At 35.7% G+C, this 13,034-nt stretch overlaps 1 long non-coding RNA gene across 1 annotated transcript in view; it reads right to left on the bottom strand.

Moving 5' to 3' along the window:
- Positions 1-3,460: 3,460 nt before the first annotated feature.
- LOC128577379 (uncharacterized) overlaps positions 3,461-13,034 on the bottom strand; it is a 41,826-nt gene continuing 32,252 nt past the window's right edge. Inside the window, exons 2-3 of the long non-coding RNA XR_008377566.1 lie at positions 6,302-6,415; positions 3,461-4,972 (exon numbers count right to left, since the gene is read on the bottom strand). This is a non-coding gene — a long non-coding RNA (uncharacterized LOC128577379). The remainder of the gene's footprint in view (positions 4,973-6,301; positions 6,416-13,034) is intronic.

The raw sequence follows: 13,034 nt of genomic DNA on the forward strand, positions 1-13,034 counted from the left end.
ATTGAGGTGGTAAGATCTGAGGAGATATACAAACACAAGACCACAAGGCTGCTTTTTACAAATATTTTCTGTGTTCAAATTTTTATAAATTATTGTTTTCTCAATGCAAAAGTTCAAATGATAATAAATTGAAATTGTCATCCATCTCTCACTAGCCACACTCTCTCACCCTGACCACAAGAAGTCTAACTGTTAATAGAATGGTACATACTCCTCAGCCATGTCCCGGCAAGTGATGTGCACACAAACATGTACACCTATACATATGCGTTGCCTATTTCTAAAAAGGAACCACAGTAAACATATTCTGTTGCAGCTATTCTTTTCCACATATTAATTCTCAAGATTTATCTTTGCATTTTATTAGCTTATGTTTTTGACATATTTTAATATGTTTATTGTTCGTGTATATTTAATATAAATTATCTATTGAAATTACTTCCTAACTTATATAAGAGAGTTTGTAAATGTTTTCTCTCTGGTTTTCACACAATCCTTAGTGGGGTTTTTTTTGAAATATTTTTTAAATATTTCAATATTATGACTTAATTATGAAGAACTTTATTTTTTAAAATAGTGGAATGACACCCTGGGAACATTTACTTGCAGTCCTCAGGGAAATAAGGCCATTCAGATCCCAGGAAGAGTGAAGACAAAATTGGATAATCTTTACAATAATTACAGATTTAGGAACTGATCAAGAGACAAGGATGTTGTTTGTCTGATTCATTTAAACTCTCATAAAGTCAGAATCCTTATCTGAATGGTGGTCATAATGATGGGGAACTTAAAGAGTTGTTAGGATTAAAGAATACAAAGTATAAAGAGCAATGGCCTAACATCACTGGGTACGTATTACTTTTCTTTCCCCCAGCTTACCTGTCCCAAGGGCAACACCCGGCCTTTTGTCTGAGCCTCTTTACCACTTTTTAGATCATCCAATTTATGAGGCCCTACTCCTAGGTCTCTTGGCACAAAGGTCTCTTGGCACAAAAGAAATTTCATCTCTTCTGTCATCTTTATCAGCCAGAGGGGTTGTTGAGTGAGTCCCCGTGGGGCCACATAGCAGGGGAGTGTGATCTGTCCATTTTTCAAGCCCTGGAAGCCCATCTTCTAAAAAGGAGGCCACTCAGAGCCCACTAGGGAGGGTGAGGAGTGGAACCTCATTCCACTCATGCCACTTATCTGGGGAGGTAACTTAGTCTCTGTGAACTTGAGCCTAATCATCTATGAAATACAACTCATCATACAATCCTTACAGAGCTGTTCCAAGGGGTAAATGAGAATAACTGTCTAGAATATATGGCAAGCAGTGGGTCTTAAGTGCCCCTTTAAGTGTAGAGACAGAGAAGTAGCGGCTGGTTGAGCCTTAGGCCTAAGCGGGTATTATGAAAAATCATTTCTAATTGTTTCTCCTAATGAGAACACAGTCATCCAGAGGAAAGAAGCAAATATCTCTATGATATACCTTGAGTTTTAGATACCGTATATTTTCTACATCCCTGGGTGTTTCGGAAGCTCCTAAGAGGTGTTCAACATCATTACTTTGATCTGATTCCAATCTAGTTTCCCATGCTGGAAAGATAAGGTTTGTCTATGAATTCACCTGGTGAACTTAGGGATAGATCACACCAGGGAAGCAAGAAGTGATGTTTGCTTAATCACTGAACCTGGACTGCCCTGTATGTTAATATATTTAAAGGAAAATTGTGAACCTCTCCAGTAGTCATTGATACAGGAGTACTCAGATTATGCATTATCCAGCTATAGCACACCACTATTTCTGTCACCAGATGCCTCTCTGTGAGAAAAAAATCCAAGAGTTGATAGCATTCCTTTGACACACAATTTTCCCTTTTTACATTCACCAATAACTGAATATATATATTTCCTTGTAGATGTACCATTAACTCAGAAGTGTAAAAAAGAAGGTAAAAAGCAAAATTAACGGATGGACAACTTCAAGGATTACATCTGTGATGAGCTGGCTCCTTCTCATTAACTTTTACATTTGCTCAAGTTTTAAGTTATTGAATATTTTCAAAATTTCTTCCTTGCATCCTTCATCACCCATTCAGTCACAGGATCAAGATATCTCTCCCTCCTCTTCTTCCTCCTTCTCCATATCTCCCTTTCCCTCTTTCCTTCTCTCTTAATCCCTCTCTCTCCCTCCCTCCTTCTCTCCCCTTCAAATTCAAATTACCTAAAAGAGCTTTCTATAGCTTATGTTAACATTATTAACTTCCCACTGACGTTTTATTCAACTAAAATATGGCTTCTGTCCCCTGGATTGCAATAAACATGCTCTCATTAAGGTCACAAACCACCTTTTGTCACTAGAAATGGCTATTTGGGTCAAATATTTTAATGTGATATTATAATACTTTTAATAACATCCTAAAATATGTATGCTTTTACCATTTTTCCAGTCTCTTGAGCATGAGATACTGGATACATCCAAATTATAACACTTATCAACTGAAATCCAAGGAAAGTACTTATTTTTTTATTCATCAAGTTTTTAAAGAATTAATAGGATCTGCAGAGAACTCAAACTAAACAACATACAAAGAACCAACAATCCCTTATATCAGTGGGCAAGAAAGAGGAATAAAAGAACCCTGTCTAAAGAAGGCAGACAAATGACAAACATATGAAAAAATGCTCATCGTCCCTAATTATTAAATAAATGAAAATCAAAACCACTCTGAGATATCACCTACCCCCACTGAGAATGGCCCACATCACAAAGTCTCAAAGCTTCAGATGCTGGCATGGATGTGGAGAGAAGGGAACTCTTTTACACTGCTGGTTGGACTGCAAACAAATACAACATTCTTGGAAGGAAGTATGGGAAATCCTCAAAGAACTCAAACTAGACCTCCATTTGATCCTACAATCCCATTATTGGGCATATACCCAGAAGAAAAATAATCCTTTTATCATAAGGAACTTGCACTAGACTGTTTACTGCAGCTCAATTTACAATCGCCAAAATGTGGAAACAAACTAAATGCCCACCAACCCAGGAATGGATTAACTGTCGTATATGTACACCATGGAATACTATTCAGCCCCTAAAAAAGATGGAGACTTTACATCTTTTGTATTAACCTGGATGGAAGTGGAACACATTCTTGTTAGTAAAGCACCACAAGAATGGAGAATCAAGAATCCCATGTACTCAATTTTGATATGAGAATAATTGATGCTAGTACATGGTGGGGAGTAGGAAAATGGGGGAGCAGAGAGAGGGAAGGAGGAAGGAGGGTGGGGGTCACAGTGTTTGGCACACCTCTTGGGGGATGAACACATTTATAAGAGGGGTTTTGCTCGACAAATGCAATTAGTGTAACCTGGATCTTTGTACCCTCAATGAATCCCCAACAACAACAACAAAAATAAATAATAGACTTTATTTTTATTTATTTATTTTTCGTTGTTGGGCATAGATTTTATTTTTAGAGCAGTTTTAGCTTTACATAAAAATAGGCAGAAAGTGAAATATTTTCCATATACCACTGCACCGTCCGCCAGTTTCTCTTATTAACATCTTCAATAGTGAGGTACATTTGTTACAACTGATTAGCCAATATTGATACTTTATTAGCTAAAGTACATTGTTTACATTAAACTTCACTTTTTGTATTGTACACTCTATGGTATTTGACAAATGTATAAAGATGTGTATCTACCATAACACTATTACACACATATACAGAATAGTTTCACTGTCCTAAAAATCCCCTGTGATCTATTTACTCATTCCTTACCTCTCTCTCTGCTTCCCTATTCCCTGCTGTTCTTTTTACCTGTTGCCATGGTTTTGAGCTTCAAAAGAATGGCATATAGTTGGAATTATACAGTATAAGGACTTTTCAGTCACTTAACAATATGTTTTTAAGTTCCATACATGTCTTTTTGTGTCTTGATAGCTCATTCTTTTTAGGTGCTGAATAAGATTCCATGGTATATATGTACCACAGTTTATTCATTCATCTAATGAAAGACATTTTCATTGCTTCCACATTTTGATAATTATAAATAAAGCTATTATAAACATTCATGTGCAGGTTTTTGTGTGGACATTCATTTTTAATACATTTGGGTAAATACCAAGGAAGTGCAATTGATGGATGGATCATATATAAGTATGTTTAGTTTTGTAAGAAACTGCCAGAATTTCCTCCAAAATCATACCATTTTACATTCCCACCAGTAATGAATGAGAGGTCCTTTGCTACACATTTTCTTCAGCATTTAATGTTGTCAGTATTTTGGATTTTTTGGCAGTTTATGAAAATAGGCATGTAGTAGTATCTTGTTTTAAATTGTAAATCCTTGATGACATATGATGTCGGCCATCTTTTCACATGTCTATTTACCAATTGTGTATCCCCTTGGCAGAGGTTTCTGTTCAGACCTGTTGTCCACTTCTTAATTGGGTTGTTATTTTCTTATTACTGAATTTTAAGAGGTCTTTGTATATATTGGCTATAAGGTCTTATCAGAGATATGTTTTTCAAATATTTTCTCCCAGTCTTTGGCTTGTCTGTTCATGTTCTTAACAATGTCTTTCACAGAGAAGTAGTTTTTAATATTAATGAAGCCCAACTTATCACTTTTTTTCTTTCCTGAATTGTGTTTTTAATGTTGTATGTAAAAAAATGCATTATCATACGCAAGGTCATCTAAATTTTCTCCTGTGTTATCTTCTAAGAGTCTTCAGTTTGTGTATCATATTTAGGTCTGTGATACATTTAAAGTTAATTTTTGTGAAAGGTGTAAGGTCTATGTCTGGATGATTCTTCTTCTTTCTCTTCTTTTTGTAGATGCCCAGAAATTCCAGTACCAATTGTTGAATGTCCCTTAATTTTTCATCTATAAGATGGATGAAGGACTTAACAGCAACTCAGTCTTTACTTTACAAATGCAAACAATGTAACTTAATCATATGTACCCTCATATTAATCTGAAATAAAATGCAAATAATAATAATAATGAAAAGATGGGAATTAGCTACAGTATCTACCTCAAATACTTCTGTAAGAATTAACTTAGTCAGTGCATAGAAAACTTGCAGCCCATAGTACATTCTAGCCATTTTAATTTATTTTTATATATTTTTATTGGTGTTAATATTCTTGCAGCCATAAAAAATAGAATATAGATTTATGTTTATTCACAATCTATGACTTTGGAGTATTTTGTTAGTGAATATACTATTTTCCTAGGACTGCCATAACAAATTAGCATGATCTTCGTAGTTTAAAACAATAGGAATTTATTCTTTTACAATTCTAGATAACCAGGAGTCTGAAATTGAGGTGTCTACAGGTCCATACTACTTCTGAAAGCCTAAGTAGAAAATTATTCCTTTCTTCTTTCAACGTCTTGTGCATTTTGCTTTTCTAGGTTTGTGGCAGCCTAACTCCAATTTCTACCTCCCTCCGCACATGGCCTTCTTCCCTGTGTATGTCAAATTTCCCTCTCCCTTTTCTTATAAGGACATGAGCTACTAGATTTAGAACCCACCTTAAATCCAGAATGTTCTCATCCTAAGACCTTTGACTTAATTATATTTGTAAAGATCCAATTTCCAAATAAGTACACATTCACAAGCATGTGGGTTTAGGACTTGGGTATAATTTTTTTGAGGGGACTCAATTCAATCCAATGCAGAGTGACAAGCAGTTTACAAAACAAAGTGTAATTGTCAGACCCCATCTCATCTTTTGTAGGTAATACATAATTGCTTACACATATATGTAAATATAAAATACCTGTGTAGAAAAACTTGTAGAAGAATATAGTACAGATGAAAACATTAGCAGGGTTTATTTTGGGGTCATATATTTTGAGGTAATGAAATTTTACTTAATTTTGTATATCAAATATTTTACCTATAATAAACACATTATTCTTGCAATTATACAAAAATAAAAAAATAAAATGTTATGGAAACATAAGAATCCTCATTTTACTTATAGGACAGACACTCAGCTTTAGAACATGGAATATTCTTGAGGCAAAAGAAGAAAGAAAATATATTGGGGAACACCATTCTATAGTTTAACAGGGCACACTATTACCAACTTCCAAACCACAATGATCATTATCAATATTTTTAATCTGTGCATATTTAACTGTCAAAACTGCCATGGTACCTGTGATGGTTAATTTTATGTGTGAACCTGACTAGGTCATGTCACCCAGATAATTGGTGAAACAAAAGTCAAAATATTGCTATGATGGTATGAGATTGCTATTTGAATCAGTAGAGTCTGAGTAAGCAGATTACCTTCCATAATGTGGATGGGCCTCATTCAATCACTGAAGGTCTTAAGGTGAAAGACAGAGGTCTTCTGAGAAGAGGACATTCTGTCTCCAGACTGCTTTTGAGCTTAACCGGGTCCTAAAAGCAGAAGCAATTTACATGAAAAAGTGGCCCAAATCCCCATGGTTTCTCTCCTGCTACACTGCCTTCTTTCTCCCATCCCACAACTACAGTCCAATGGAAGTTCCCTATGACTAGTTGACAAAGGAAGAGAAGACTCAGGCTTGGTTTATAAATAGTCTGCATTATATTCAGCCATCATCTGGAAGTGGACAGCTTGAACAGCTGTAGAAATACAGCTCCTTTCTGAAGCATCTTTGAAGAACAACGGTGAAGGGAAATCCTCTCAGAATTTTTTGGGGCAGAACTTTTACCAGTGTACTTGGTTGTTCATTTTGCTCAGAAGAAGAAATGGCCAAATGTGGCAATTTTACACTAATTCATGGGCTTTGGCCAATGGTTTGGTTGGATGATCAGGGACTTGGAAGGAACATGATTGGAAAATTGGTGGCAAGGAAACTAGGGGAAGAGATAAATGGACTGACCTCTCACAAAAATATGAAGATATTTGTGTCCTCTGTGAATACTCACCAAAGGATAACCTCAATAGAATAGCATTTTAATAATTGCATTGATAGTTTGACCTGGTCTGTGGATATAATCCAGCCACTTTCCTCAGTCACCCCTGTCATTGCCCAAAGAGCTCATCAATAAGTGGTCATAATGGTAGGTATAGAGAATATGCAATGGCACAGAAGCATAGACTTCACTCAGCAGGGTTGGCCTGCTACAGCCACTGCTGAGTGCCTAATCCGCCAGTATCAGAAACCAACATAAGTCCTTGATATGGCATCATTCCTCAGGATGATCAGCCAGCTAGTTGGTGACAGGTTAATTACATTAGACTACACCCATCATGGAAAGGGAGACTTTTTTTTTTTCCTTTTCTTTTCTTTCTTTCTTTTTCTTTTTTTTTTTTTACTTCGAGTAATGTTTTTATTTGTAAAATAAGGCAATGATGTTTTTAACCTGTCTGGCTCATTTTCTTTTTTATCTAATGTAAAACATGTACTGTACAGAAAAATGTATATTCTCACAAATACACAAAATTAGTGTGCAATTTTATTGTTCTCACAGAACCTCTGAAGTTCATTCTGAGGATTCCAGATTAAGAGTCCCTAATCTTCTTTTTCTTTATTAAATAATAACTGTGTACATTAATGCACTTATGGGGTACAATGTGATGATTTGATATACAATGTGGAATGCTTACATCAAACTGGTTAACGTAACCATCACCTCACTTACTTATTTGTTGTGATAAGACATTTATACTCTTAATTGTTTTGAAATGTACCATTGCATTGTGCACATTAAGTGAGGTCCCATCAAATGCCCTCCCTCCTCCCAGCCTCCCTTATCCCCCTACGTGCCTCCCTCCTCTTCCCTCTTTCCTTCTGGACTAAAAGTAGACCTACCATTCACTTCTGCGATTTCTCTACTAGGTATATACCCAGATGATCAAAAATCATTTTACAAAAAAAGACATTTGCACCAGAATGTTTACTGCAGCCCAATTCATAATTGCCAAGTCATGGAAGCAGCTCAAATGCCCACCAACTCATGAATGGATTAGCAAATTGTGGTATGTGTATACCATGGAATACTATGCAGCCATAAAAAAGGTAGAGACTTTACATCTTTTATATTTACCTGGATGGAGCTGGAACATATTATTCCTAGTAAAGTATCTCAAGATTGGAAGAAAATGTATCCAATGTACTCAATACTATTATGAAACCAATATATAGTCACCTACACATTCATACAAATTATGAGACATTTAGTTCTTAGTGGAATAGACATTTACAGTGGATATGGATTTTCCTTCCTTTCACATAATGCCTCTGACAAATCTACTATCTGTGGACTTACAGAATGCCTTATCAATTCCCATGGTAGTCTACACAGCATTGCTTCCAATCGAAGAACTCAGGTCACTGAAAATCAAGTGCATCAGTGGGCCCATGCTTATGGAATTCACTAGTCTTACCATGTTCTCCATCATTTTGAAGCAGCCAGCTTGATAGAATGGTAAAATGGCCTAGATAGGTGGCAATACATTGAAAGGCTAATAAAAGGTTATCCAGGAAGATGTGTATGCTCTGACTCAACATCCAATATATGGTACTGTTGTTGTTGTTTTACCATATCCAGAATTCACATTTCCAGGAACTGAAGAGGGAAAATGAGAGTGGTATCACTATTACCCCTAGTGACCAGCTAGCAAAGTTTTTCTTCCTATCCTTGTGCTCTTATGCTCTGCTAGCTTAGAGGTCTTAGTTCCAGAGGGAAGGATGGTTATACCAGAAAACATAATAATGATTCCACTGAACTAGAAGTTAAGACCTGGCCACTTTGGAAAACTTATGCCTCTGTATCACCAGACTAGGAAGGTTATTATTACTTACTGACTTTAATTATTGATTCTGATTACCAAAGGGACATTGGAGTGTTCCTGTATAATGGAAATAAGAACCAACATGTCTGGAATATAGGAAATCCATTAGGGCATCTCTTAGTATTACCATGTTCTGTGATTAAAGTCAATAGACAACCATAACAACCCAATTCAGCAGAACTACAAATAACCCAGATCTTTCAGAAATGAAGGTTTATGTCATCCTACCAAGTAAAGAACAAAAAAAAAGCTGAAGTACCTATTGAGAGCAAAGGGAATATTGAATGAGTAGCAAAAGAAAGTAGTTATAAATACCAGCTATTAATATGACTATATAACCAGCCACAGAAATGAAAACTATGATTGTGGTGAGTATTTTTCTTAATTTTGTTATAACTGTTTGTGTATGTGTGTAGTATGTTTGAAAAACAAATACGTTAGTCTTCCCTCACTTATCTCCTGTCATATAGCACAAGTTAAATTGAATTTATACCATTGCATTTAATTATTGTTAATTTTATATCATTGTATTTCTATTGCAGGATATAAAGGAGAAGAATGAACATTATACAAGAACTATGCCTCTTTTCTCAGGCACCTCTGTCATTGTCCATGTCATTCTTCTTCTTCATTGCTCATATTCTGGGGAAAGTGTTTTCATTTATATTCAGGATAGTTTTATTATGTTAGGCAGAATTATGACCTTGTTATTGTCTTTATTTAAAGATTAAATATGGTTTAAGAAGATGTTTATGGGTACCACATCAACAAGGAGTGAACTCGTGATGGTTAATTGTATGTATCAACTTGGCTGGGCCATGGTACCCAGATATTTGGTCAAACACCAATCTAGATGTTACCACAAAGCTATTTTTCATATGTGATTACTATTAACTTATTTTCTATTTATTTAAAATTTATTTTTAAATGTTTAGGGATGTATGTATATATATACACATATATATGTATATATATGTTTAGGGATATATATATATATATATATACACACACATATGTGTATATATATGTGTGTAAAACTGTTTATATATATATATTTTTAAATATATATGTGTATATATATATATCCCTAAACATTTAAAGATATATATGTATACACATATAGTTTTACACATGGGTAGATTACTATATATGTCAGTAGACTTTGGAAAGAATATTATGCTCCATAGTTTAGGTGAACCCCACCCAATCAGTTGAAGGGCATATGAGAAAAAAACTTCTTAAGGTCCCCCAAGGAAGAGGAAATTCTACTGCTAGACTGCCTTGGTACTTGATATTTCAACCTCAGCTCTTTCCTGGGATGCTGACTGCTTACCTACTCTATATATTTTGGACTTTTCATTATCACATGAGCCAGTTCCTTAATATCTCTCTCCATACACATAAACACCCTATTGGTTTTGTTTCTCTGGAGAACCCTCACGAATACAGCACTTCAATTTGTATTCATTTTGTTGTGCCTTGAATAATAATAAGATTGAAAATCTTATCATATGTGAGGTAGTAGCACATCCTGGTTAGAAGTAAGGACTCATAGTCACATAGCCTGTGTTTAAATCTTCGTCTTGCCACTTTCTAGCCATGGCTTCTCTGTGCCTCAGTGATCTTATGTTTAAATTCAATTACATATTAGCATCAAGTACATTGGATAATTGATTTTCCATTCTTGTGATGTTTTACTAAGAAGAATATGTTTCAGCTCCATCCTTGATATTACAAAAGATGTGAAGTCACCATCTTTTTATGGCTAAATAGTATTCCATGGTGTGCATTTGTTAATCCATCCCTCAGTTGATGAGCATTTAGGTTGTTTCCACATTTTGACAATCTTAAATTGAGCTGCAATAAACAGTCTAGTGAAAATGTCCTTATGATAAAATGATTTTTTTTTCTTCTAGGCAGATGCCTAGTAGTAGGATTGCAGGTTCAAATGGGAGATCTAATTTGAGATGTTTGAGGACTCTCTATATTTTTTTCCAAAGAGGCTGTATTAACACATGCCAATTCAAGTTGGAGGGAGCAGTACCGAGGGAGGAGGAGGGGGTTGGGGTGCTCTCACTGAACGGGCATGGGATTGGAGTGTTTGGCACACTTTTTATGTGGGGGACATAACCACAAGAGGGACTCTACCTAACAAAATCAAACATTTTGACCTGGTTGTTTGTTTGTCCCCTCACATTAACTGAAATAAATTTACTTTTCAAAAAAAAATCAATTACAAAGCTTTAAGTAGAATGCTTTGTATCATCTACTTATTGCTATTCTTAAATATATGGTCATATTTGCATAGAAAATTTTCTGAAAACAATATACATGTATATATTTAGTGGTTACCAGTGCTTACCTATGAGTACTAGATTTTTAAGGGTTTCTAATGACTTTTTTTCTTCTTAAAATTTCCATTTTTATCTAGAATGAAATTGCTTGGTTTGGGAAGTAAAAAATAATAATAATAAAAATCCCCAGTCTTTCCCAGGGGAAAGTGGGTCAGCATCAAAATACAGAACATTCCTAAACTAAGGGAATTAGGTAATAGGGTGATAACAGAACTAATTTATGCATATATCCACATAACTGTCCCAACTGGGCAATTTTTGGAAAACTACAGATGCCCAGGGGAAAATTACAGATGACCGGTGCATGTATGTCTCTCATATAAACTTTACATTCAGAAGTCAGACCATGTTTCTATGTCCCAGGAGTCTAGTGAAAGTCATGAGATGAAAATAGTTTCACAACAGGCTTGTCTCTGTACTGTCCCAAATGAATCCCCTTGAATTGACAGCAGGCTCCTCTCTTTTCCACCTTTTTAGGCAGGCAGTCACTGCCACAGACGTGGGAAAGTGGGAGGAGCTATATGAAATCACTCAGGGCTCAGCACCACAGCTTCCAAGATATGGTAAAGTGAACAGCGGTGGTGGTGGTGGTGGTGGTGGTGGTGGTGGAAATCCTTACACAGAAGGATGCGGGGAAAAGTTGAGTCACAGTATCATTCAGCTCAGGAACCCAGGAATAGCTGACACATGCCAAATAAAACACCTGTAAAGCATATTCCTTGTACAACTACAAAGAAAGGTATACACATGCCCAGCCCTCATAATATAAAATCATATCAATTTTGAAATAGGATGCATCTCTAAACCAACCATGGGATTTGGGTACCAGTCTGGGCACATGAAAACTAATTTTCATCAGATTAGGTTACAGACATACAAGTCTAGATGACTAACAGTGTAAATGAAAGACAGTAAATTGGGTCTAGGCAAATAGAAAGATATTTCATATTTAGGATACATCAGGAAATTGTTTTGAGCTAAACAGCACTTGAAAACTCTAAGATTTTGAACATATGGTGGGGGGCTGAGGCCACCACAGAAAAATAACTACTCATGGTTCTACAGGCAAAGATGGATCTGGAATCCAGGTCTCCTAATTTAAGTCTGTCAGAGAACACACCCTTCTTTATCCTCCACTATTTTATACCTTCTGTTTTCTGGGATTCAAAAATAGGATACTATTCCAACATAAAAGTGGAAGGCAAAAGAGGAAGATAAGGAAGTACATAAAATATAAAATAATGAGAGGAGTAATATCAGTAAAAATGTTAAACATTTTAGACTAGGAAACTCTAGGCCATTGTTCACCCATAAAAACATATAAAACAACTAGAGGTTGACAAAATAACTTTATAGGAGAGCTGGAAAATTGTCACATGTCCACAGCAACCAAGTGAACACTGAATGTAGAGAAAAAAAATCACATTCAAAAATCAGGAAAATGTTATGGAATTTTTACTTATCCTTTCCGCACCAACTTCCTGGTGTAGCAGAAGTCTTGGTTTAGAAGAGGTGACAGCCAAATTCCTAGTTCCCTCCCTCAAATGGGAGAAAGCAGAGTAGATCTTATCTGAAACATTCTAACCTTTCTAGAGGATTAAAGAACTGGTCTTTATTTTGCCTAACTTGGAGCTCATGTGGGAAAGGCGCTGGAAATTGTTCATGAAAACTGCAGGGAAACTACAGACCCACAGAAGGCTGGAACAAGAGATTACAAGTGGAAACATACAATAAGTTAACTCCAACCCCAAAGAGAATCTGGGATAAGACTCTTTATAGAATAAAGATATTTAAATGCAGTCAATTGTAAAGGGAAATTGAAAAAGTTGCATGCATGAAGTCTTTCCCCAGGCCAATATCTTCCAGTGTTTTTCCTATGCTT

Source organism: Nycticebus coucang, chromosome X, assembly GCF_027406575.1.
Source record: "Nycticebus coucang isolate mNycCou1 chromosome X, mNycCou1.pri, whole genome shotgun sequence".
In the NCBI taxonomy this organism is placed as follows: domain Eukaryota; kingdom Metazoa; phylum Chordata; class Mammalia; order Primates; family Lorisidae; genus Nycticebus; species Nycticebus coucang.